We start from the raw sequence: 25639 nt of genomic DNA on the forward strand, positions 1-25639 counted from the left end.
TTCTGAGGTTGCAGAAGTGAAAGGACAATTTCCCAGGAACTCTCAATCTAGTGGGAAGAATTGTATCATGTAAGAATGTGAGATAGAAGCTATGTAATAAGAGCATCCCATGATTATAAGTGCTATATAAACATGAAGGCTTCGGGGCGCCTGGGTGGCTCAGTCGGTTAGGCAGCCGACTTCGGCTCAGGTCATGATCTCGAGGTCCATGAGTTCTAGCCCCGCGTCGGGCTCTGTGCTGACAGCTCAGAGCCTGGAGCCTGCTTCATATTCTGTGTCTCCCTCTCTCTGACCCTCCCCTGTTCATGCTCTGTCTCTCCCTGTCTCAAAAATAAATAAACGTTTAAAAAAAAAATTTAAACATGAAGGCTTCTGCCATAGATGACCATTCATAGAGCTGCTTCCCACTAGAACAGTATTACCATAAGCAGTGTCTTATCATATCTCCTTTCTGTTTTTGGGAGGTGTGTGTGTGTGTCTGTGTGTGTGTGTGTGTGTGTGTGTGTGTGTGTGTGTGTGTGTATGTGTGTGTTTTCTTTATTAACAGCTGGTTCCTGAAAGCTCAAGATTATTACAAGGAATAAATGTGATAACATCAGTCAGGTCAACTGGAGTTAGCATCTGACACACAGTAGGTAGTGACTAATGGAAGCTTTCGTTATCCCTAATCTGTGCTTCATCTGAGTCACAGAACAAGGAGAGTCTCTCAAATTAACTGCCATGTTCTGGGCACTGTTCTAGGGATTAGGGGTACAACAGTGAACAAAAATAGATGCAAATATTTATCATAATGGAACTTATATTTTTGCGGGGAAGACAAATAACCAAGATAAAAAGTAAAATATTAAGTATGGTAGACAAGTGGGAAAGAGGAAAAAATAAAGCAAAGGAGGGAGAACTATAGTGTTGGGGGTGAAGGTTTAAACTTAAAAAAAAATTTTTTTTAAGTTTATTTATTTTTGAGAGAGAGACAGAGCGTGAGTGAGGGGAGGGGCAGAGAGAGAGGGAGACACAGAATTGGAAGCAAGGTCCAGGCTCTGAGCTGTCAGCACAGAGCCTGATGTGGGGCTCAAACTCACAAACCGTGAGATCATGACCTGTGCTGAAGTCAGATGCTTAACCAACTGAGCCACCCAGGTACCAGTGAACTTTTAAATAAGGAGCCAAGGGATGCCTCACTTGAGAAGGTAACTTTCGATTAAGATCTGAAGAAGATGAGAGAATGAGTTGGAGGAAGAACATTCCAGGCAGAGAACAGCAAGTGCCAAGGCTCCAAAGCCAGACCTGGTATGTTTCAAGGAATGGCACGAGGACAGGGTGGCTGAAGTGAAGTGATCAAAGGGGAGAATAATAGAAGAGGTTGGAATGTTGTAATGGGAGTAGACCTTGTCGGGTCTTCTAGATCCTAGGAAAGACTTAGCTTCTCCACAGAGTAAGATGGGAAGTCATTGACGGAAGAGTTACCTGATACAACTTATTCATATGTTTTCATAGACTCATTCTGACTACTCTGTTGAGAATAGACGGAAGAAAGGATAGCTCCTAAAGCAGAGAGACCAATTAGGCAGTTGCATCCGTCCTGGTGAGAGATGTTGGTGGTTTAGATTAAGATGAATGAAGTGGGGGTAGTGAGACTTGATTTTCAGGTAGAGCTGAAAAAAATTTGCTGTTGAAGTAGTTGTGAGGTATAAGAAAAAGAGAAGTGAAGAGAGACACCAAAATTTTGACCTTTGCAGTTGAAAGGATGGAGTTGACTGGGCGCCTGGGTGGCTCAGTCGGTTAAGCTTCCAACTTTGGCTCAGGTCATGATCTCACGGTTCGAGAGTTCATTTGAGCCCTGTGTTGGACTCTGTGTGGACAGCTCAGAGCCTGGAGCCTGTTTCAGATTCTGTGTCTCCCTGTCTCTCTTCCCTCCCCCACTCATGCTCTCTCATTCTCTTTCTCTCTCAAAAATAAATAAACATTAAAAAAATTAAAAAAAAAAAAAAGGATGGAGTTGCCATTAACTGAACTGGGAAAAGACTTGAGGAGAAACAGATTTCAGGGGAGAGGGTGAGTGAATATAAAAATAGAGATGGTATTTACATTCACAATATTAGATGAAGTGACCTTGGGGATGCATGAAGATAGAAAAGAGAAAAGAGGCCCAAGACTTGAGCCTAGGTCACCACAAAGTTTAGATACTGAGAAAAAACTGCCAGAATAATGCAGAAAAACAAAACAAAACAAAAAACCTCCACCAAAACTCAGTGAGTATAGTGTCTGGAAGCCAAGTGAAGAAAGTGCTTAAAAGAGGGGAGAAAATGATCAGCTGGGTCACATTCTGCTGACATATCAAGGAAGATGAGAGCTGAAAACTGATCACTAGTTTTAGCATGGTAGAGGTCATTGGTGACTTTGATAAGAACAGTAGTTGTGGTATGTATGGTGGGAATGAAAAATCTGATTGGCATGGGTTTTGGTTTTTTTTTTTTTTAATTTTTTAACGTTTTATTTATTTTTGAGACAGAGAGAGACAGAGCATGAATGGGGGAGGGGCAGAGAGAGAGGGAGACACAGAATCCTAAGCAGGCTCCAGGCTCTGAGCCATCAGCCCAGAGCCCGACGCGGGGCTTGAACTCATGGACCGCGAGATCATGACCTGAGCTGAAGTCAGACGCTTAACCGACTGAGCCACCCAGGCGCCCCTGATTGGCATGGGTTTAAAAGAATGAGACGAAAGACAAGAGAAAGCAAATATAAATAGCTCTTTCTAGAAGCTTTGTTGTGAAGGGAAGTAGAGAAATGGATTGATAACTGGCATGTTCAATAGAATAAAGAATGGGGGTTTTGTTATTTTTTTTTAATTTATTTTTTTAGATAAGACAAAAGCAGCAGGAGGCTAACAGGAATAATCCCGAAGAAAGGGAAAAACCTGATAATGTGGGAGAAAGAGAAGAAATAACCAGAGTAATGTCATTTGTTTGGTGAGGGGATGGAATCTGGTTTATCTGTCTTTGGAGGGTTGGATATGGAGTGGTACCCATGGTCAGAGGGGAGAAATCAGAGTATACGTGCACAGACGCACTTAGGTAGGTAAATGTGGTGGGAGCATTCTCTTTTGTGATTGATTTATTTAGACAGATAAGCAAAGTCACTAGGTGATAAAATAACTAGTGAGGTTAGCAGCAGAGAAAGCATGAAATAGTGTAGGAAAAGTAAATTGTCTTGGCAAATACAGAATGATTGGGTTGCATTTAGAGCCTACATGAAAATAGTGATCATAAGTTTAAAGTTTAAATTTGGTGGACATAGTTGTGTATATTTTCTTCTCCCAAGACCTATGCCAATGTAGGCAGAGAGTAGATGGTGAATTGCATTTAACCAGAGCTGTGGTTTAGTCAAACTTGTGTTAAGATAGAGGGCCAAGGGAGTGATTATAAAAATTGACCAAGGAATTTAAACTAGCCAGGATTAGGGGCGCCTGGGTGGCGCAGTCGGTTAAGCGTCCGACTTCAGCCAGGTCACGATCTCGCGGTCCGTGAGTTCGAGCCCCGCGTCGGGCTCTGGGCTGATGGCTCGGAGCCTGGAGCCTGTTTCCGATTCTGTGTCTCCCTCTCTCTCTGCCCCTCCCCCGTTCATGCTCTGTCTCTCTCTGTCCCAAAAATAAAATAAAAAATGTTGAAAAAAATTAAAAAAAAAAAAAATAAATAAACTAGCCAGGATTAGGAGGGAAGTAAGGATGTGAGGAATGTGATAGAAATTAAATGTAGGTAGGATCAGTAGATTAAATGTCCTGATAGGCTGAAGGGTTGTTAGAATTGGGGTAACTATAGTGAGTAAACTGGAAAGATAGGAGATAGTGACTGGAGAATGAGATATTTGGAATTAAGGCTACAGAAAATTGACAGTTATTGGGGGCGCCTGGGTGGCGCAGTCGGTTAAGCATCCGACTTCAGCCAGGTCACGATCTCGCGGTCCGTGAGTTCGAGCCCCGCGTCAGGCTCTGGGCTGATGGCTCAGAGCCTGGAGCCTGTTTCCGATTCTGTGTTTCCCTCTCTCTCTGCCCCTCCCCTGTTCATGCTCTGTCTCTCTCTGTCCCAAAAATAAATTAAAAACGTTGAAAAAAAAATTAAAAAAAAAAAAAAAGAAAATTGACAGTTATTGGTAATGACAAGGTAAAACCATGGAATGAGAGGCTGAGGTAGAGTGGAATTCAAGATCAACAGAGAAGAGGAGGTCAAGTAACTGGGAGGGCAGTATTCTGTAGCCATTATTTATATAGTTACTGAAATTACCAAGAATTATGGCAAGAATGGTATTGGGGAGAAAAACCATTTGCTAGGAACCATAACCTTTAAGACATAAGTGGAAATAACTTGGGCTACAAGTTCAAGGCCCAGTGGTAGATGGGGAATGAGAGAAAAAAACAGCCCCATTTGCTAGGGCTGCAAAGGAAACATTGTCAGGGACTGCTAGATTTCACTTAGAGCAAGAAGGCACGGGGGGGGGGGGACATTCACAGAAGAGATTGAATATACAGAGATTTGCTAACCTTGAGATCCAGAGGGAACAGTGGAAAAGGTCAGGAGATGAAGAGGGGAGAGAGGTAAGAGTCAGAAAATGCAATGTACAAGCCACATGGGAGTGAAGTCTGGAAGATGAGAAACAGCCTGGGGGTCCAGGGGTAGGGTTGGGTGCAGCAGCTAATGACGTTCCCAACTGAGAAGGAGGTGGTCTTTTCTAATTGTTTGTAGTAAGATTATTCAAATTGATTTTCCAGTGACATTTGGAATAAGATATGATTTGCTGGTTAAAAAATTATCCACTTGTGGGCGCCCTGGGGGCTCAGTCCGTTAAGCTTCCGACTCTTGATTTCACCTCAGGTCATGATCTCATGGACTGTGGGATCAAGCCCTGCTTTGGGCTCTGTGCTGACCGCATGGGGTCTGCCTGGGATCTTTCTCCCCTTTCTCTGCTGCTCCCCTGGCCCACACGAGTGCTCTAACATTTATTTTTATTAAAAAAAAAAAAAATTTAATGTTTATTTTTGAGACGGAGACAGAACGTGAGCAGGGGAGGGGCAGAGAGAGAGGGAGACACAGAATCTGAAACAGGCTCCAAGCTGTCAGCACAGAGCCCGACATGGGGCTCAAACTCACAAACCATGAGATTGTGACCTGAGCCGAAGTCAGACGCTTAACCGACTGAGCCACTCAGGCACCCCTATTTTTATTTTTTATTTTTTATTTATTTATTTATTTATTTATTTATTTATTTATTATTTATTTTTTATTTTTGGGACAGAGAGAGACAGAGCATGAATGGGGGGAGGGGCAGAGAGAGAGGGAGACACAGAATCGGAAACAGGCTCCAGGCTCCGAGCCATCAGCCCAGAGCCTGACGCGGGGCTCGAACTCACGGACCGCGAGATCGTGACCTGGCTGAAGTCGGACGCTTAACAGACTGCACCACCCAGGCGCCCCTATTTTTTATTTTTTTAATGTTTATTCACTTTTGAGAGAGAGTGTGTGCCTGAGTGTACACACATGAGAGTCGGGGAGGGACAGAGGATCTGAAGCAGGCTCTACAGTGACAGCAGAGCGCTTCATGCAGGATTTGAACCCAGGATCCATGAGATCATGACCTGAGCCAAAATCGGATGCCTAACTTACTGAACCACCCTACCACCCCTCAAAATAAATAAACATTCAAAATAATAATCCATGTGAATAATATAAATTTATTTGCAAATATTAAAAACATACTGCTTTGGAATAAGAAACATTTATAGGTGTATTACAAAAAGCAGACAGATGCACATTATTCTCCTGCAAGAAAATATGCTTGGCAGTGCCAAAGTAGATTGGATCTTGTTCGAAGCATTAATTTATATATTCAAACATTGATACCACTTTGTCTTTTTTACTGAGGGTCATTTTGCTTCCTAATGAACATGCTGGAATTTATTTTCAGGTTGCTTCATCTGAGGGATCTATTCAGAAATAGTTGTTCCAGATTACAAATCAATTTGGAAATCCCAGTGGCACTTGAGGGGGAAAAAAAAATCCTGCAGTGAGCTTTTGATTTTATCTTGAAAAGCTAATAAATGGTGGTCAGACTTCTAGTTTGTGATCATCTTTATCTAAAACAGGAAGTCTGGAACGTTTTAAAAATCAATGTCTTCATGTTACAACAGATAAACCTTGGCAATGTTATGCTAAGTGAAATAAGTCAGTCATAAGGGACATGTGTAATTCCTCTTATACAAGGTTCCTAGAATAATTAAATTCATAGAGATAGAAAGTGGAATGGTGGTTGTTGGGGGAGGAGAGAATGGGGAGAGTTAGTCTTTAGTAGGTACAGAGTTTCAATTAGGGAAGATGAAAAAATTCTGGAGATGGATGGTGGTGATAGTTGCACAATAGTGTGAATGTATTTTATGCCTCAGAACTATACACTTAAAAATGGTTAAATTGGTAAATTTTGTGATACATATTTTACCACCACAAACAAAAAATCCTCCAGTGTTTTGAGTGTCCAGCGCCTACAAGATTGCTTGCCTAAACAAGTTGACCATTCTCACGTTTATTCTGTTCTATTCTATTCTATTCTATTCTATTTATTTTATTTTAGAAATAAAGAGTGCAAGGTAGGGATGGAGGCAGAGGAAAAAGAGAGAGAGAATCTTAAGCAGGCTCCATGCTCAGTGTGGAACCCAACTCAGGGCTCAGTCCTACAACCCTGGGATCATAACCTGAGCCAAAATCAAGAGTCAGATGCTTAACCAACTGAACCACCTAGGTACCCCATTCTCATATTGAATTACAAATAATGAACCCCCTTCTCCCTAATACCTTACATTTGTTTACTATTGTACAGTTAAATGTTTTCATATCTCATTCAGAACAGCCTTGAGAAGTAGGTAGATAGGAATAGATAAAGAAATTGATTCTAAGAGACTTGCTCCTGTTAAGTCAGAGGGAGTGTCTAGTTCAACATGGTCTAGTTTCAGAACCTTCCTAGCCATAAATGAGGGAGTTTAAAACTTATAAGCGGGGGGCTTTTCCTGAAGCAATATAGTTCCTTCAGCAGAGACCTCCTCCCTTTATTAGAGCACAGAGGCAGAACAGTTGAGATCTGCACTCCTGACTTGCACGTGCTGCCTGGTTTGTATCCAGTTCTTCAGCAGAGATTTGGACCTGGGAGACTGATCATACCGTCTGCAGTTTGACCAGTTAAATTCTACATGCTCATCTTTTTTTTTTTCCCCCTGAAGGGAATTAGTTTTTCAAATATCATAACATAATAGGATCAAAAGTAAATAAAGAGATTCACAATGAAGGGGAAAAATAAGGAAAACAGAATAAATGAAGCCAAGATAAATTTAGTACCAGGAGTTTTGTTTTTGTTTTTGTTTTTGTTTTTTTTTTTTGCTAAGATTTGGTAGCAAATTCAACTCTGAGCTTCCTGGTGGCCACAGCAAGGTCTGGTCCAAGATTCAGAGTGTCTGTCATTCGCCCATCTATTCTTTCAACTGATAGTTTATTCTCAGAAGACACACATGTATCTCTGGCTCTAATGTCTGAAGAAAATAGAGCTCATTTTAAACAATGGCTGACATTAGTGGTTGCCACAATAAACTTGATGGTAAGCTCTTTGTCTGGTTTATTTCTATTTAGCTTATACCTGGCACCAGCGATTGGCTCAGACTGAATAATTATTATGGACTTGATGTATGAATAAGAAATGATTGCTCTTTTTAGGATCTGATGTAAAACTTGGACAATGGACAGTCATTTTGATGTTCAGCAAATACTGAATACTTGTAGATACTTGGTCCTGTGCTGGGCTCTTTGAAAAATAAAGACATAAATTATGGCTTTATCTTCAAGGAGTATTTTTTTAAAAAAATTTTTTTTTCAACATTTTTTATTTATTTTTGGGACAGAGAGAGACAGAGCATGAACGGGGGAGGGGCAGAGAGAGAGGGAGACACAGAATCAGAAACAGGCTCCAGGCTCTGAGCCATCAGCCCAGAGCCTGACGCGGGGCTCGAACTCACGGACCGCGAGATCGTGACCTGGCTGAAGTCGGACGCTTAACCGACTGCGCCACCCAGGCGCCCCTTCAAGGAGTATTTTTAAAAAGCTAATGATACAAAGCGCTGTGTAAAGATATAAAATGCTTTGTGAGGATTATGGGAGCTCAGAGGAGAGAGTTCATCATAGGCCAGGCTGTTCAGTTTCCCCAATGGTAAAAAGGGAATAATAGTACCTACTTCATAGGGTGGTTGTGAAAATTAAAAGAGTTAATATATGTAAAGCTCTAAGAAAAATGCCTGGCTCATAGGAAGCATTCCACAAATACTAGCTAATAATAATATTTAGGGAAGACATCCTGGAGAAAAGAGTGCATGGAGTTAGGCTCTTTATATCCCTGTGTTTGTCCCTACCAAAGCGTGTGGGTGTCCTTATTTGACTCTTGATATGTTTCCCTTGTCTGCTAGCTCCAAGGTCCTTAAGGGCAGGTATCATAACTTATACTCATCTCTGTATCCTTTTTTTTAATTGTCTAAAACATTTTAATGTATTTTTGAGAGACACAGCATGAGTGGAGGTGGGGCAGAGAGAGAGAGAGGGAGACACAGAATCTAAAGCAGGCTCCAGGCTCTGAGCTGTCAGCACAGAGCCTGATGGGGGGCTCAAACCCATGAACCGCAAAATCACGACCTGAGCCGAAGTTGGACACTTAACCGACTGAGCCACCTAGGCGCCCTTCATCTCTATATCCTTAATGCTGGTACTGGGCCTGGTATAACATAAACACCCAGTGAAGGTTTGTTGACTAAAGGAAGAAAGCAAGCAAGCATACTGGGAGCCAAGCAGGCTTGCTCCTTTAACAGCTGAGAAGGTTCTAAAGACATGCTTTCTGGGAGTCCTACTTGGCTCTGAATTACATCTGACAGCATGTTCTGCTTGCTGTCCTGTTACTCTTCCTCCATGTTCCTTCATTCCTTACTGCCTTTATACCCTTGTTGGACTACTACTGACCTCTAAGCAAATGAACTAATGGTTGGTGGGTAGTTAGTTCACAGCAGTCGTCATCTCAGATCATATTGATTTCCAGTTGTTCACTGGACATCTTTGCCTCTGCTTGTTAAAAAATGAATGCCATATTTCACTGCTTATCTAGAAACTCCTTACTTTCTCATCATTGAGCCCTGTATAGAGTTTCAGTTATGACTCTAAAATAATTTCTATGTTCTTTCCTTCTTTTGTATTTCCACTCTTCCTTTTTAGTTCTTGTTTCTATTCTGCCAGTTCATCCTCCAACTTCTCATGAAATGTCATTCTAAAACACAAATATGTCACTTTATTAATTTAATTTTTTGTCGCTCCCTATTTATCTTCATAGCATTTCTTTAGATTATATGGTAGGGCTCAATTTCCATGTTATAGATGAAGAGATAATTGCATTCCTGGAACAGATGGCCTCAAGGTGAAATTAATACTCCTCTTAGCCTTTTGAGGCTAATTACCCTTCTAAAACCTCAGACCCAGGAAGAGAACAGTCTAAAGTCTAAAGTCTAACAGTCCTGTACCTATAGAAATTGTGGGTCCAAGGCATTGAAAATCATATGTGATGAGGATGTTTCCCCAGATGCAATAATGATAAAAATCAACATTTGTTACGTGTTTGTACTCTGGCAAAACATGTATTGTCTTATTTAGTCCTCCCAACAATCCTAGGATATAGTTAACACTAGTATTTCCACTCTACAGAAGAGGAAACTGAAATTAAGTGTGGCATACAAGGCCTCACATGTGCTATGACTTAAAAACCTATGTTCTTAACTATTATATGAAGTTTCTAGGTAGCACTTTGCACATGTTGCTTCCCTAGGAAGGATCATAACTTTGTGTGCTATAAACTTGCTGTTGAGAATTGCCAGTCTAGTGGGCTTTGTGGGTTTGCTTCAGAGAACTAACATATTCTGGTAGAACACTTTGACTGAATAGGTACTTCAATGAATACCTTTATTTCTTTAGATTTCCTTAGTATCCTGTGTCTCATGACAGATCAATCTAAAATGCCACGTAAGACTTATTACCAGCAAAAGGGGGAAGAGGGGCTTTATTGGGACTGTGTTTTCATATAGCTATCTTGTTCATTTGTCTGTCTTCCCATCTAATCGTCTGTTCATCTGTCCATGCAGAGAATGATATCAAGGAGAGATGGTAGAAAGCCTCCAGTATAAAGTTGGAGACCTGGGTTTTGTTAAGGACCCAATCCATGACCCTAACTTGCCATGTATTTCTGGGGTAGTCCCTTCCTTTCTCTGTGCCTCAGTTTTTGTTTTTGTTTTCCTTCAAAAAAAAAAATAAATAAATAAAGGTATTTGGATGCCATGACCATAGGCCTCTTCCAACTAGCTCTCTGCAGCTGGATGTCATAGGTAATATGGCAGTTGTACTTTTGAAAAGTAGCACTGGTACTTTTATATTATATTACAGGCCTCTTCTAAGAAGATAAAATCTGGCTTATATATTTGCATTGCAAATCTAGCCTCTTGTCAGTAACCATTAAAGAGAGGCTCTGATTTATAGCTTCTCTAGAAATGCGTGTTGACTATTTCCTATAGCTTGGGATGTTATATAGCAAGTCTGCCTATAGCAATCCATTTCTAGCAAATTATAACTTTGCTTCAGAGGTATGTGATAATTTAAGATCATTGTATTATGCTGTTGTGAAACTGTGGTATGCAATCAGTTTGTTCAGTGAATAGTTGCCAGGCACACACTGTGTTCCTGACTTTGTGCTAGGTATTAGGAATAAAAGTCTGACAAGACACATCTCTGCTTTCATGGACTTGGCAGGAGTTGGGAGTGTGATATAATTATGTTAAGAGTGTGATAAATACTACAGAAGCTTCCCAGTGAAAGTGACATCTAATTGAGCCCTGAAGAGAAGAGGAGGAATTACCCAGATTAAGAGATAGGGTAGATCAGGGAGAACCCCTGAATGATGGAGAAGGATGGTATTTCAGTCAGGCACAGCGAACAGCAGTGTTGGAAAGACTCAGAGGCAAGAAAGTATGGCATGTTCAGGGGAACTCAAAAAAGATAATACCTGCTGGATTATAAAGTGTGAAGGCAGGAAAAGGCTATTTTAAGATTACAGCCATTTTAGGTATCCCTTCTGGATTGGGAAATAGCATGATGTCATAGAAAAGACTAGACTTGGGATCTAAAGACCCAGGTTTTAGTCCTTGGCTTGCCACTAGCTATCTATGGGATCTTGAACAAATTATTTAACTTCTCTGATTCTTAGTAATTGTTAACTCTTGCACCATCCTTTTAAGCTGTAAAACTGCTACACTATGAAAGCTTTTCTTAATTCTTCTGCAAAGCAGAATGACATCCTTGCTCTGTTTAAACACTTTTAGTATAGCACTTTTATTATAGTAATTTTTATTTGCAGGTGTTTCCCCATTAAAAGGTGAGTTCTTTTAAGGGCAGAGAAATGACAATGTAAGTCCCAACTACTTGTGATGTTTAGTGGATACTTGGATTGTATATTAAGGGAGTTTCCCTCTGAAATTTGTTTGCCCTTAGAAAAAAAAACCCTGAGAAGAAATCTTGTATTATTTGCAAACATGTGACTGGAGAGACAATTTTGTTATGTTTTTGATGAGCAAAAAAGCCATTTTCTTTTTTTTTTTTTTTAATATAATTTATTGTCAAGTTGACTAACATACAGTGTATACAGTGTGCTCTTGGTTTTGGGGGTGGATTCCTATGATTCATCGCTTATATTAAAAAAGAAAAAAAGCCATTTTCTTAAAGCTGTTTCGGTGGACTGAATGCTCTGGTGGTTAGAATGTGACATTTTGCAGATGAGCATATCATTTACAGGCAGGCAGGCACAAGAGGTGGTTGTTGAAGTTTTACATGAAAAGAGCTTTCTGTTAACAGTGGAAACCTTTTTGATATTGAGATCCTCTTAGCAGATCCTAGAAATCAGAGTTCTCCTCCATTCACCTTTAAATTGAAACGTTTTCTAAGATGAAATGATATATACAGAGCTATAAAATGGAAATCTAATGGGCAGTTTGATTACATTTGGCAGACGTATAAAGAAGCAGACATCTATTATAAAAACTGGCCTTCCTTGTGTATCATCATACTGATAAAATTAAGGGGAAAAACCCACTGAAATGGACTTTTCTTAAATTTGTTTGCTCGGAAGAAGCAATATGTGATATGAAACTGTTGAATTCCAATAAAGGTTTATTTTTATTTACCCATTAATTCATTCATCTTGCCTAATCAACAGATGTTTACTGAGCACCCTGCTTTATACCAGGCCCTTTTCTAGAAATTTAGGAGTGGATAAAACATATGGTCCCTTGACCTCATGGTGCTTCAAATGTAGCAGGAAGAAAAGAGTTGCACAAGCAAATTACAGCTGCAACAAGTATTTATAACAGAAGTTCAGAGAGCTCTGGGATCATAAAATGGCCTGTAGTCATGCCCTATCTGGCCTTCTGAGATTCTTCATAAGAACTGTGTAGACACAACTGAGAAATGAGTATAGGATGATAATATCCCTATCATGTTTCACTTAGATTCTGTGCTCCAGTTGTTCAGAGCTGCTTGACATCCTGCCTTGCTCGCTCATGACTTAGTTTCATGAATGCCCTTTCCTTCGCCTTCTGTAGAATTCCCCTCATCATTCAAAACAGATCGAATGACAGTTTTTTAAATCTTCAACATCTCTCCCTCAAATAGAACTAGGTTCAGCTACAACAGTCTAAAATAACAGTGGGTTGGAAATATAAGGTTTTATTCTCTCATGTAAAAGAAGTACAGAGGTAGGCAGTCCAGGCCTGACCTGATTGTTCCATGAAATCATCAAGGACACAGGCTCCTTCTACCATCCTTGATTTGAGACTTCTATTCTCAAGGTTACATCATGGAAGAGAAGGCTGATGAATTCCAATCCATTGTGTCCTAATTCTAGATAGCAGGAAGGAGTAAGTGGAGAAAGCTGGGCCTCCAGATAACACTGTTCCCTTTAAGTAGCCTTTAATAGAAGGCTAACGATATTTGAATTGTATCTCATTGAGCAAAACTAATTACATAGCCACACCTAACTACAGGAGGCACTAGGAATTAGAATCCTTTAACTGAGTGTTTTGCCACCTAGTGGTAGTTCTAGCGTTCTTTCCCTGACTACCATCCTTTAGTTAGTTATAAATTCTAAACACTCAGTATAATAACAGTACTGTATTGCTTTTAGTTGTCAATTTCTATGTCTGTTTCTTTCTTATAAATACCTCAGGAATAGAAATTGTGTCCTGTTATCTCTAACACTTTGCACAGAGCCTGCCACAGGAGGTATCTTCATGTGTATAAAATGAAGGTGTTGAGGGGCGCCTGGGTGGCGCAGTCGGTTAGGCGTCCGACTTCAGCCAGGTCACGATCTCGCGGTCCGTGAGTTCGAGCCCCGCGTCAGGCTCTGGGCTGATGGCTCGGAGCCTGGAGCCTGTTTCTGATTCTGTGTCTCCCTCTCTCTCTGCCCCTCCCCCGTTCATGCTCTGTCTCTCTCTGTCCCAAAAATAAATAAAAAAATGTTGAAAAAAAAATTTTTTTAAAATAAAATGAAGGTGTTGAACTAAATGACAATACTTTTAGCTTATAAAAAATCTGGAACTATTTCTTGAAACACTAATTTGTATTTTTAAACCACTTTATTGAGATATAACTTATATATGATAATATTCACCCTTAAGTATACAATTCAGTGATTTTAGTAAATTTACAGAATTGTGCAACTATCACTAAAATCACTAAAATGGTTTTAGACCATTTTTATTACCCTATAGAGATCTCTTGCTCCCATGTGCTATCAATCCCCATTCCTACTCCAAATCCCAGGTAACCAAAGATCTGTCTGCCTCTCTAAATTTGCCTTTTCTGAACATTTCATATAAATAGAATCATATAGTATGTGGTCTTTTGCTCCAGCTGCTTTTATTGCATGATATTTTCAAGGTTAATTCATGTTGTGATATGTATCATTGGTTTTTTCCTTTTTCTTGCTGATATTTTCTTTGTTGTTTTGGGAATTAAATGTATATCTTAATTTATTACAAATTATTGTATTTATTATAGTCTGCTTCACATATAATCTACTCAGATACAAACTAAATGAATTTCAGTAAAATATGGAAACTTTGTTTCAATATAATTCCATTCCCCCCTCTCCTTTACTTGTTTTTATATAAGTCAAATCTTTATATATAATATGCCCAATAATACAGTTTTGGAGTTATTGTTTTCATAAATTTAAAAGACAGTATATAAGAGAAAAATATTTATACTTTTTACCTACATAATCACCTCTACAGGTGTTCTTTATTTTTTCACGTGGATTTGAATTACACTCTGGTACCATTTCCTTTCAGCCTGATAGCCTCAGTATTTCTTTAGTATTTTTATTTATTTATTTATTTGTTTGTTTGTTTTAATTTATTTTTTATTTTATTTTTAAAATTTACATCCAAGTTAGTTAGCATATAGTACAATAGTGATTTCAAGAGTAGATTCCTTAATGCCCCTTACCCATTTAGCCCATCCCCCCTCCCACAACCCCTCCAGTAATCCTTTGTTTGTTCTTCATATTTAAGAGTCTCTTTTTTTAAAAAATTTTTTTTTAATGTTTATTTATTTTTGAGACAGAGAGAGAGACAGAGCATGAACAGGGGAGGGGCAGAGAGAGAGGGAGACACAGAATCTGAAACAGGCTCCAGGCTCTGAGCCATCTGCCCAGAGCCCGACGCGGGGCTCGAACTCAGGGACCGTGAGATCATGACCTGAGCCGAAGTCGGACGCTTAACCGACCAAGCCACCCAGGCGCCCCAAGAGTCTCTTCTGTTTTGTCCCCCTCCCTGTTTTTATATTATTTTTGCTTCCCTTCCCTTGTGTTCATCTGTTTTGTGTCTTAAAGCCCTCATGTGAGTGAAGTCATATATTTGTCTTTCTCTGACTAATTTCACATAGCTTAATACCCTCTAGTTCCATCCACGTAGCTGCAAATGGCAAGATTTCATTCTTTTTGATTGCCGAGTAATACTCCATTATATGTATATGTATATGTATGTATATATATGTATATATATACATACATATACATATACATATACACACACACACACACACACACATACATACACACACACACCACATCTTCTTTATCCATTCATCCATCAATGACATTTGGGCACTTTCCATACTTCGGCTATTGTTGATAGTGCTGCTATAAACATTGGGGTGCATGTGCCCCTTCGAAACAGCATACCTGTATCCCTTGGATAAATACCTAGTAGTGTAATTGCTGGGTCGTAGGGTAGTTCTATTTTTAATTTTTTGAGGAACCTCCATACTGTTTTCCAGAGTGGCTGCACCAGTTTGCATTCCACCAGCAGTGCAAAAGAGATTGTCTTTCTCCGCATCCTCGCCAACATCTGTTGTTGCCTGAGTTGCTCATGTTAGCCATTCTGACAGGTGTGAGGTGGTATCTCATTGTGGTTTTGATTTGTATTTCCCTGATGATGAGTGATGTGGAGCATTTTTTTTAATTTTTTTTTTTTTTTCCAACGTTTTTTATTTATTTTTGGGACAGAGAGAGACAGAGCATGAACGGGGGAGGGGCAGAGAGAGAGGGAGACACAGAATCGGAAACAGGCTCCAGGCTCCGAGCCATCAGCCCAGAGCCCGACGCGGGGCTCAAACTCACGGACCGCGAGATCGTGACCTGGCTGAAGTCGGAGGCTTAACCGACTGCGCCACCCAGGCGCCCCGATGTGGAGCATTTTTAATGTGTCAGTTGGCCATCTGGATGTCTTCTTGGAGAAGTGTCTATTCATATCTTTTGCCCATTTCTTCACTGGATTATTTGTTTTTTGGGTATAGAGTTTGATAAGTTCTTCATAGATTTTGGATACTAACCCTTTATCTGATATGTCATTTGCAGATATCTTCTCCCATTCTGTTGGTTGCCTTTTAGTTTTGCTGGTTGTTTTCTTCGCTGTGCAGAAGCTTTTTATTTTGATGAGGTCCTAATAATTCATTTTGCTTTTGTTTCCCTTGCCTCTGGAGACGTGTTGAGTAAGAATTTGCTGCGGCCAAGAGCAAAGAGTTTTTTGCCTGCTTTCTCCTAGAGGATTTTGATGGCTTCCTATCTTACATTTAGGTGTTTTATCCATTTTATTTTTGTGTATGGTGTGAGAAAGTGGTCCAGGTTCATTTTTCTGCATGTCGCTATCCAGTTTTCCCAGCACCATGTGCTGAAGAGACGGTCTTTATTCCATTGGATATTCTTTCCTGCTTTGTCAAAGATTAGTTGGCCATACGTCTGTGGGTCCATTTCTGGGTTCTCTATTCTGTTCCATTGATCTGAGTGTCTGTTTTTGTGCCATCTTTAGTATTTTTAGAAAGGCAGGTTGCTGCCAGTGAATTATCTCAGTCATTATATGGGAATGCCTTTATTTTTGCCTTCAGTTTTGAATATAGTTTTGCTGGGGTTATAAATCTTTTTTTAAGGAGGATATTTAATTTTTAATTTATTTTTTTAATGTTCATTTTTCAGAGAGAGAGAGAGAGAGAGAGAGGGAGAGTGCAAGCGGGGGAGGGACAGAGAGAGAGGGAGACACAGCATCTGAAGCAGGCTCCAGGCTCTGAGCTGTCAGCACAGAGCCCAATGTGGAGTTCAAACCCATGAACTGCTAAATCATGGCCTGAGCTGAAGATGGATGCTTAACCCACTTAGCCACCCAGCTGCCTCTATTTTTTATTTTTATTTTATTTTTTGAGAAAAGTTGACACAGTGTTAGATATTTTAAGTATACAACTTAGTGGTTTGATAAGTTTATACATTATACTATGTTCACCCAAGTATAGCTATCATCTGTCCCATTATAATGCTATTACATTGTCACTGACTGTATTCCTCATGCTCTGCTTTATATTCCCATGACTCACTCATTCCATAACTGGAGGCCTGTATCTCCCTCTCCTCTCCACACCCTTTTGCCCAGCCCTTCCAACACCCTCCCCTCTGACAACTATCAGTTTGTTTTTTGTTTATAGTCCTGATTCTGCTTTCTGTTTTATTTATTTTTTATAGATTCCATTTATGAATGGAATCATAATGATATTTGTCTTTCTCAGTCTGCTTTATTTCACTTAGCATAATACCCTCTAGGTCCATCCATGTTGTCTCAAATGGCATGATCTCATCCTTTTTTATGGCTGGGTAGTATTCCATTGTATATGTGTGTGTGTATATATGTTTTCTTTACCCATTTGTCTATTTATGGACACTTAGGTTGTTTTCATGTCTTGGTTATTGTAAATGCTACAATAAACATAGGGGTGCATATATCTTTTTGAATTAGTGTTTTCATTTTTCTTGGGTAAATACCCAATAGTGGAATTATTGGATCATATATCTTTAATTTTTTGAGGAACCTCCATACTGTTTTCCACAGTGACTGTATCAATTTGCATTACCACCAGCAGTGCATGGGGGTTCCTTTTTCTCCACATGCTTACCAACATTTGTTGTTTCTTGTATTCCTGATTTTAGCCATTCATACAGGCATGAGATGGTATCTCATTGTGGTTTTGATTTGCATTTCCCTGTCAGTGACTGATACTGAGCTTTTCATGTATCTGTTGGCCATCTTTATGTCTTTGGAAAAATGTCTGTTCAGGTCCTCTTCCCATTTTTTAATCAGATTGTTGTTTGTTTGTTTGTTTGTTTTTAATTTTTTTTGCTTTTTTTTGGTGTTGTATAAGTTCTTTTTAAAAAAATTTTAATGTTTGTTTATTTTTGAGAGAGAGAGAGACAGGGCACAAGTGGGGGAGGGGCAGAGACAGAGAGGGGGACACAGAATCTGAAACAGGCTCCAGGCTCTGACCTGTCAGCACAGAACCTGATGTGGGGCTCAAACTCATGAACTGTGATATCATGACTTGAGCTGAAGTCAGTTGCTTAACCCAGTGAGCCACCCAGGCGTCCCAAGTTGTGTAAGTTCTTTTTATATTTTGGGTATCAGATCCTGATCAGATACATCATTTGCAAGTATCTTCTCCCATTCAGTGTGTTGTCTTTTCATTTTGTTGATGGTTTCCTTCACTGTGCAAAAGCTTTTTATTTTGATGTAGTCCCAATAGTTTATTTTTGCTTTTGTTTCCCTTGCCTTAGGAAACATATCTAGAAAAATGTTGCTATGGCTGATATTAGAGAGATAACTGTGTTCTCTAGGATTTTTATGGTTTTAAGTCTCACATTTATGTCTTTATTGTTTTGTGTTTGTTTTTGTGTATGGTGTTCAGAAGTGGTCCAGTTTCATTCTCTTATATGTAGCTGTCCAGTCTTTCCAGTACCATTTATTGAAAAGACTGTCTTTTAGCCATTGTATATTCTTGTCTCCTTTATCATAGATTAATTGACCATGAAATGTGGGTTTATTTCTGGGGTCTTTATTCTGTTCCTTTGATCTGTGTGTCTGTTTTTTGTGCCAATACCATACTTGTTTTGATTACTACAGCTTTATAGTATATCTTGAAATCTGGAATTGTGATACCTCCAGCTTTGTTCTTTCTCAGGATTGCTTTGACTTTTCAGGCTCTTCTGTGGTTCCAAGGGGTTATAAATCTTGATTGATATGTTTACTTTTTTTTGTTTTAGCACATTTTATATATCATTCCACTGCCTCTAGCCTCCATCATTTCTGATGAGAAGTGAGCTGTTAATCTTGTTCCCTTTTATCTGACAGATTGTTTTCTCTTGCCACTTTCAAAAATTTCTCTTTGGCTTTCTGCAGTTTTTACTCTGATGTACACAGGTATGGATATTTTTTGTGTTTAGCCAACTTGGAGTTCATTATCTATCTTACATGTGTAGTTTAATGTTTTCTTTCTTGTTTTTTTAATTTGAGAGGGAGGGAGAGAGAGCATGAGGAGAGCAGGGCAGAGGAGCAGAGAGAGAGAGAGAGAGAGAGAGAGAGAGAGAGAGAGAGAAAATTTCAGGCAGGCTCCATGCCCAGTGTGGAGCCAGAAACAGGACTTGACCCTCAGCCGAAATCATGACCTGAGCCGAAATCGAGTTGGACCCTCAACCACTGAGCCACCCAGGCACCCCTATTTGTTTTTAAAATCAAATTTGGGAAGCTTTTAGCCATTATGTCTTCAAATATTTTCTGCTCATTTTTTTTTCTTTCCTCTTTCTGGAACTCCCATTACTTACATGTTGGTTTGATTGATATTTCCCACAGGTCACTCACTCAGTTTATTTTTATTTTTGTTTTTCAGATTGTATAATCTATATTGATCTGTCTTTGGATTTGATGATTTTTTTCTCTGTCAGCTCAGATTTGTTGTTGAATCCTTGAATATTTTATTTCAGAATACAGTTTCTATTTGGTTCTTTTATTTTTATAATTTCTATATGTTGATATTCTCTATTTGATGAGTTATTATGATCATACTTTCATTTAATTCTTTAAATATGGTTTCCTTTTATTAATTTATAATAGCTGTTTTAAAATATTTATCTGCTGATTCCAATATCTGGGCTCCCTTGAGTCAGTATCTATGGTCTTTTTTTTTTTCCTTAGTAAATGGGGCACACTTCACTGTTTCTTTGCATGATTCTTTTTTTTTTTTTTTTTTGGTTGAAAACTACATGTTCTAGATAATATATTGTAGCAACTCTTGATTCAGATTCTTTCCCCTTGGAGGTTGGGGGATATTGTTGCTGGGTGTTTTTGTTTATTTAGTAACTAGCTTAGACTATTCTGTAGTGACTATCTCTTCTGTAGTGTGTGACTACTGATGTCTTTTTTTTAAACATGAATATTTAGTTATTTATTTAACATGAATGTAGTTTATTCTGGTCACACTTTTAAAACTATTGTTTTAATTTTTAAACTTGGCTTCTTAAAAGTCACCCCTGGGTCAGTGTAGATTAGTGGTCAATGATTGGCTTAACCCCTAGGCCAGGAAATTTTGTACTCTTTGCTATAGGATCTGTTTGTCATTTGGGGAATGCATTCAAATTTCAGACAACTTACAATTCTGCATCAGCCTTTAGTTTCAGTGTGTTCAAGGCCTTACATTCACATAGAGTCAGTAAATAGCTAGGACCCTCTCCAGTTTCTCCTTAGCAACTGTGAAGTTTTACCACCAGGGATCCCATAGTAGGTCTTACCAAGACCCATTATGGCTGTTTGGTTCCCTAGTATGCCCTTTTAAATTTCTGGTTTATCTGCTCTGTTGCCTGCCCTACCTAATACTAATAGTATGACCTTAGTCTAGCTCCAGTAGTGGCCTTCCTGGATTGTTTACTATTGTTCCTCAGATTGTCACCCTATTGTGATGCTGGGCAGTATCCAGAGCTGATTTTCTATGCTCAGCTTCAGATTAAATCAGCCCACTCTGGCTCCAGTCATCCTCTTGGCCTGGCCTGGCCTGCTCTGACAGAATTACTCCCAGGAAGCTGGGGGTTGGGAGATAAGGGCAGCTCTAGGCTAAAATGCCACAGATTCTCACGTTCTTAGTATGGTTCAATAATTTTTCCTGAATAATCCTTTCTCAATTTGATGTATGTATGCTTTTGGTTAATTTTCAGAGGCCTTAATTGGTTGTTTTTGACAATTTTATTCAGTTTTGTTGCTTTTTAGGGAGAAGGTTTGCTGAGCAATTTAAGCATTCCAGAATTTCTGTCTCCTTGTATTATTTTTGGCATCTTTATTTTTATTGAACTTTAAAAATTCCCCAACTAGACCATAACCTTCTTTGGGCAGACACCATCTTTCTCTTTTCTGTACAGTACCCATCCAAAGTGCAATAAACATTTGAGCTTTCATTCCTTTATCTGTCAAATGAAGTTAATTTGCATTGCTTACCTCAAAGTATCAAGTGAAATAGTAGTTAAAATTTTCATAAACTGTAAAACACTTTGTAAATGGTAAAACTTTTGAAAATTTTAAAGTAGTTTGCAAGCTACAACACTAATTTTTAATGCTGCAACCTGTTGTGCATGTAGTACTTCCAAGTACTCATCCTGAATCCATGGGCTTTTTTTTTTCCTTGTCATTTTATGCTCATAGGTTTTACTGTTGGTTTGAAAGAAATAGTTCACGTGTTTTTTGGGGGAGCAGCAACAGGTCACTTGCAGAACAGTCTGGGTATGAAAGCTGCTAGCTGCACCAGGAGGGAAGTTTTTAGGACCTGTTTTCTCTCTCACATGTTATTCTGGCTCACCACTGCTTATTCTGCAATTAGAGGGGTGAACTACCAATGGAGGCTCCTATGGACAATGGAAATAAATACTGGGGAGATGTGGAGCCAAGTAGTTCACTGGGATATGCCAAGAAGTGGCAAGCACTTTGACGCTTTTTTCAGAGTTGTCTTTTGGAGAATATGAAGGATGGTTCATTATTCATTCAACTACTATGTATTTAGTGTCCGTTCTGTGCTGGGTAATATTTTGGGTGCTGGGGATACAAGACAAACAGAATCCATATTCTTATGGAACTTACTCTAATTGGGGAGAAAATAAATAGGTAAGAAAATATATAAGGTAGTGATAGGTATCAATAGGAGAGGTAAAACAGGATGATGGGACAGAGAATAACATCTTTGGAGGAAGTATTTTAGGTAGGTGGGTTAAGGTAAAGAAGTCATTTCTGGTAAGAGATGAGACCTGATTGAAGTGAGGGAGTATACTATTTGGATATCTAGGGGAAGGGCATTCGGGGTGGGGGGAAGAGCAAGTGCAAAGATCCTGAGATGTAAGCATGCATGCTGTGTTCAGAGAACAAGGAGGTCATTGTGATTGGAGTGGAGAAAGCAAGGCAGTAGTAGTAGTAGGAGTTGCAATCAGAGATGTGGGCACGTGAGGTCAGATCATAGAAGGCCTTGTAGACTTTTATAAGGATTTTGGATTTTATTCTGAATAAGATGAGAAGGAAGCTATTACACAGTTGTGTTCGCTGGCACAAGAAATGAGGACTTGCTGTGGTTCAGCCCCAGGAAGCAGGGGCAACTCCATACTTGGCTCTGGAGAGAGAGCTAGGAAGGATGTGCACAGTGGGCACTTACTTTTCTTACTAAAGAAGTGAAATCAGGTCGGATGGGTAGGGAGTGTATGGCAGCTGAGATTGTAGAAGTCAGGCAGGCAGTGCTTTTATTCTCTTGTAACTGACTGTGTGTGCCCCGCTGGGACCCAGCAGGTAGATATGAACTGCCTCCATGAGAGGAATCTGTCAAGGTCACAAGGGATCCTGAGTTAAAGGGAAGGGCTCAGGGCCTGCCATTCCAGAGGAGAATCTAGTGCTGGGTTTGGGAGACTAGGAACTTCATCTCGCATGGTGGAAGTAGCTTAGACATTGGAATCAGACAGACCTGGTTATGAAACTGACCTTTCTCAATTCTTAGTAATGAGACTTTGGATAGTTTGCTTTATTTCTCTAGACTTAAGTTTATTTATCTATAATACAGTGAAAATAATACCTATATTGCAAGATCACTGTGACCTTTTAAGACTTATAGGGACTTAATAAGGTAAGTCTCTAGCGCAGTGCCTGTCACCTGGTAGAGGTTCAGTAAATAGTAGCTGCCGGTAATAGAGGTAATATTTATAGTATTGGTAGTGGTTAATCCCTACACAATACCCATTGTGTATCAATCATTGTAGTAATGTACTATCAATCATTGATAGATTGTACTATCAATCAGTAGTAGTATTCTTAGGTATCACAAATTTAAGTCCAAATCCAAATTTGTTTTTCACTCCCAAACATGCTCTCTTCATAGTTCTCATCCCAGTAAGTGGTTATTTTTATTATTCCAATTTCTCAAGTTAGCTTTGGAGTCATCCTTAATGTCTTTCTCCTTCTCATACTCCATATTCAATCCATTGGTAATTTCTGTCAGCCTGTTCTTCAAAATATATCCAAAATATGACTACTTTCCACCACCACTATCACCACTGCTACCACCCTGTTTCAAGCCACCATTATTCTTCATCTGGATTATTTCAAATAGCATCCTGACTAATTTCCCTTCTTTTCCATTTGCCTTCCTGCCATCTGATCTCAGCTCAGCAGCCAAAGTAGTCTTAAAATGAAGTCAAATCATGTCACTCTTCTGCGCAAAATACTCCAGTGGCTTCTTATTTCAAATAAAAAACAAATTCCTTATACTGGTCTACAAGGCTCTGCATGATTTGGCCCTTATTACCTGTCTGATGTCACTGTCTACTCTTTTCCCTTTCATTCGCTGCTTTCTAGCTAAAGTGGCCTCCATGGTGTTTCTCAGACATAGTTCCACTTCAGGGCATTTGCATTTGCTGTTTCCTCTACTTGGACAGTTTCCTCTCAGCTGTATGGCTTGCTTCTTCAACTTATTCATTGCTTAGATGTCACTCAATGACACTTTCTCTAGCCATTTAAAAAATTGCACTTCCCCTCCCCCGGCCAGCACTCCTTGTCTACCCTCAGTGGATTTCTCTATTGCATTTACCACTATCTGATATACAATATATTTTACTTTTTAGAAAATTTTGTCTCTCCTCCTCTCCCAGCTCAAGTGTAGGTAGGAATATTTGTTGTTCTTCTATCAAGTTTATGTGGGACAAATGACATTTGGGAAAGAGAGTCTCAGGCATTGTCTTCAAACTATTTGGGCTTCAAAATCTCCTTGGAAACATAAATGCATAGATTCCTAAGCCCTATCCCATAGAGCATAGAGAATATTGTACACCATGTGAAAGAATTTGGATTTTATTCCCAAAGCCTTTGAGGAGAGTAACCCATCCAACCTTTGTTTTAATAATGAATATCAAGGATGAGGTAGACTGGGTTAGAATGTGGAAAAATAGACTTCTTGGCACTGTTGTAGTAGTTTAGACAAGAGATGATGAAACTTCAAACGGGGGCAGTAGGGTTTTTTGGGAGCTCATGATCAGGTGTGAAAGAGTGGGTGGCATTTAGGATAACTTCCAGGTTTTAGTCTTAGGTGCTAGGTGGATGGATTGTCAGTAACTCTGAGACAGGCAATACAGGATGAAAGAATGGGGCTGGGAAAAGATTCTGAGTTTACTTTTGGGTATGGTGGGTTTGAATTGCTTAAGGAGTGATCAGGAAGAAATGTTATGAAAGTAGGGTGTATGTGGGTGTGGATGTGTGGTTGAGTGTTACGTTATAATAATTATTGTGAGAAAATGTGGATTTGGAAGTTATTAGGTTTCATGTGTCATGAACTAATCTAGGCAACCATTAATCTACCTTTGTCTCTATAGGTTTGCCTATTCTTGAAATTTCATATAAATGGAATCATGTAATATGTGACCTTTTGTGACTGGTTTCTTTCACTTAATGTAATGTTTTCAAGATTCATTTATGTTGTATCATGTATCAATACTCCATTTCTTTTTATTGCCAAATATTTCATTGTATGGATGTATCACATTCCATTTATCCATTCACCAGTTGAACATTTAGGTTGTTTCCCTCTTTTGTTTTTGTTTTGAGAGAGAGAGTGAGGTGGGGGAGGGGCAGAGAGAGACTCCCAAGAAGGCTTCATGCAGAGCTTGATCCCTGACTGACCATGAGATCATCCTGAGCTGAAATGAAGAGTTACATGCTTCGGGGCACCTGGGTGGCTCAGTTGGTTGAGGGTCCAACTTCGGCTTAGGTCATGATCTCACAGTTTGTGAGTTCGAGCCCCACGTCAGGTTCTGTGCTGACAGCTCAGAGCCTGGAGCCTGCTTCGGATTCTGTCTCCTTCTGTCTCTGCCCCTCCCCACTTGTGCTCTGTCTCTCTGTCTCTCAACAATAAATAAATGTCAAAAAAAAAAAAAAAGTTGCATGCTTCACTGACTAAGCCACCCCTGTTTCCATCTTTTGACTATCATGAATAATGCTGCTGTGAACATTCATGTGGACATGTGTTTTCATTTCTCTGTGGTATATACCTAGGAGTGGCATTGCTGGATTATATCGTAACTCTGTTTAATTATTTGAGGAACTATCAGATTTATTTCTAAAATGACTGTGTCGTTTTACATTCCCACCAGCTTTGTATGAGGGTTCCATTTTCTTCACACACTTGTCAACACTTTTTGTTATCTTTTTATTTCAGCCATTTAGTGTAGAGAAGTAGTATCTCATTATATCATTTATATAACTTCTTTGAAGAAATGTGTGTTCAGATCCTTTGCCCATTTTTTAATTGAGTTATTGGCCTTTTTATTATTGAGTAAAGATAAGAGGTTTTTTTTTTTTTCCAAAAAAATTTTTTTAATGTTTATTTTTGAGAAAGACAGCGACTGGGGGAGGGGCAGAGAGAGAGAGGGAGACAGAATTCAAAACAGGCTCCAGGCTATGGACTGTCAGCACGGAGCCCAATGCAGGGCTCAAACTCATGAACCGCAAGATCATGACCTGAGTGGAAGTCGGACACTTAACTGACTGAGCCACCCAGGCACCCCAAGATAAGAGTTCTTTATATTTTTTAAATACAGATATTTATATTTATATACAAATACAATACCCGGGGCACTTGGGTGACTCAGTTAAGCA

At 39.4% G+C, this 25639-nt stretch overlaps 1 protein-coding gene across 4 annotated transcripts in view; it reads left to right on the forward strand.

The window, feature by feature from the left end:
- The window catches only part of FAM168A (family with sequence similarity 168 member A), a 203730-nt gene that overhangs the window by 114263 nt on the left and 63828 nt on the right, over window positions 1–25639 (forward strand). The window lies entirely within an intron of this gene.

Source organism: Neofelis nebulosa, chromosome 10, assembly GCF_028018385.1.
Source record: "Neofelis nebulosa isolate mNeoNeb1 chromosome 10, mNeoNeb1.pri, whole genome shotgun sequence".
Lineage (NCBI taxonomy): Eukaryota > Metazoa > Chordata > Mammalia > Carnivora > Felidae > Neofelis > Neofelis nebulosa.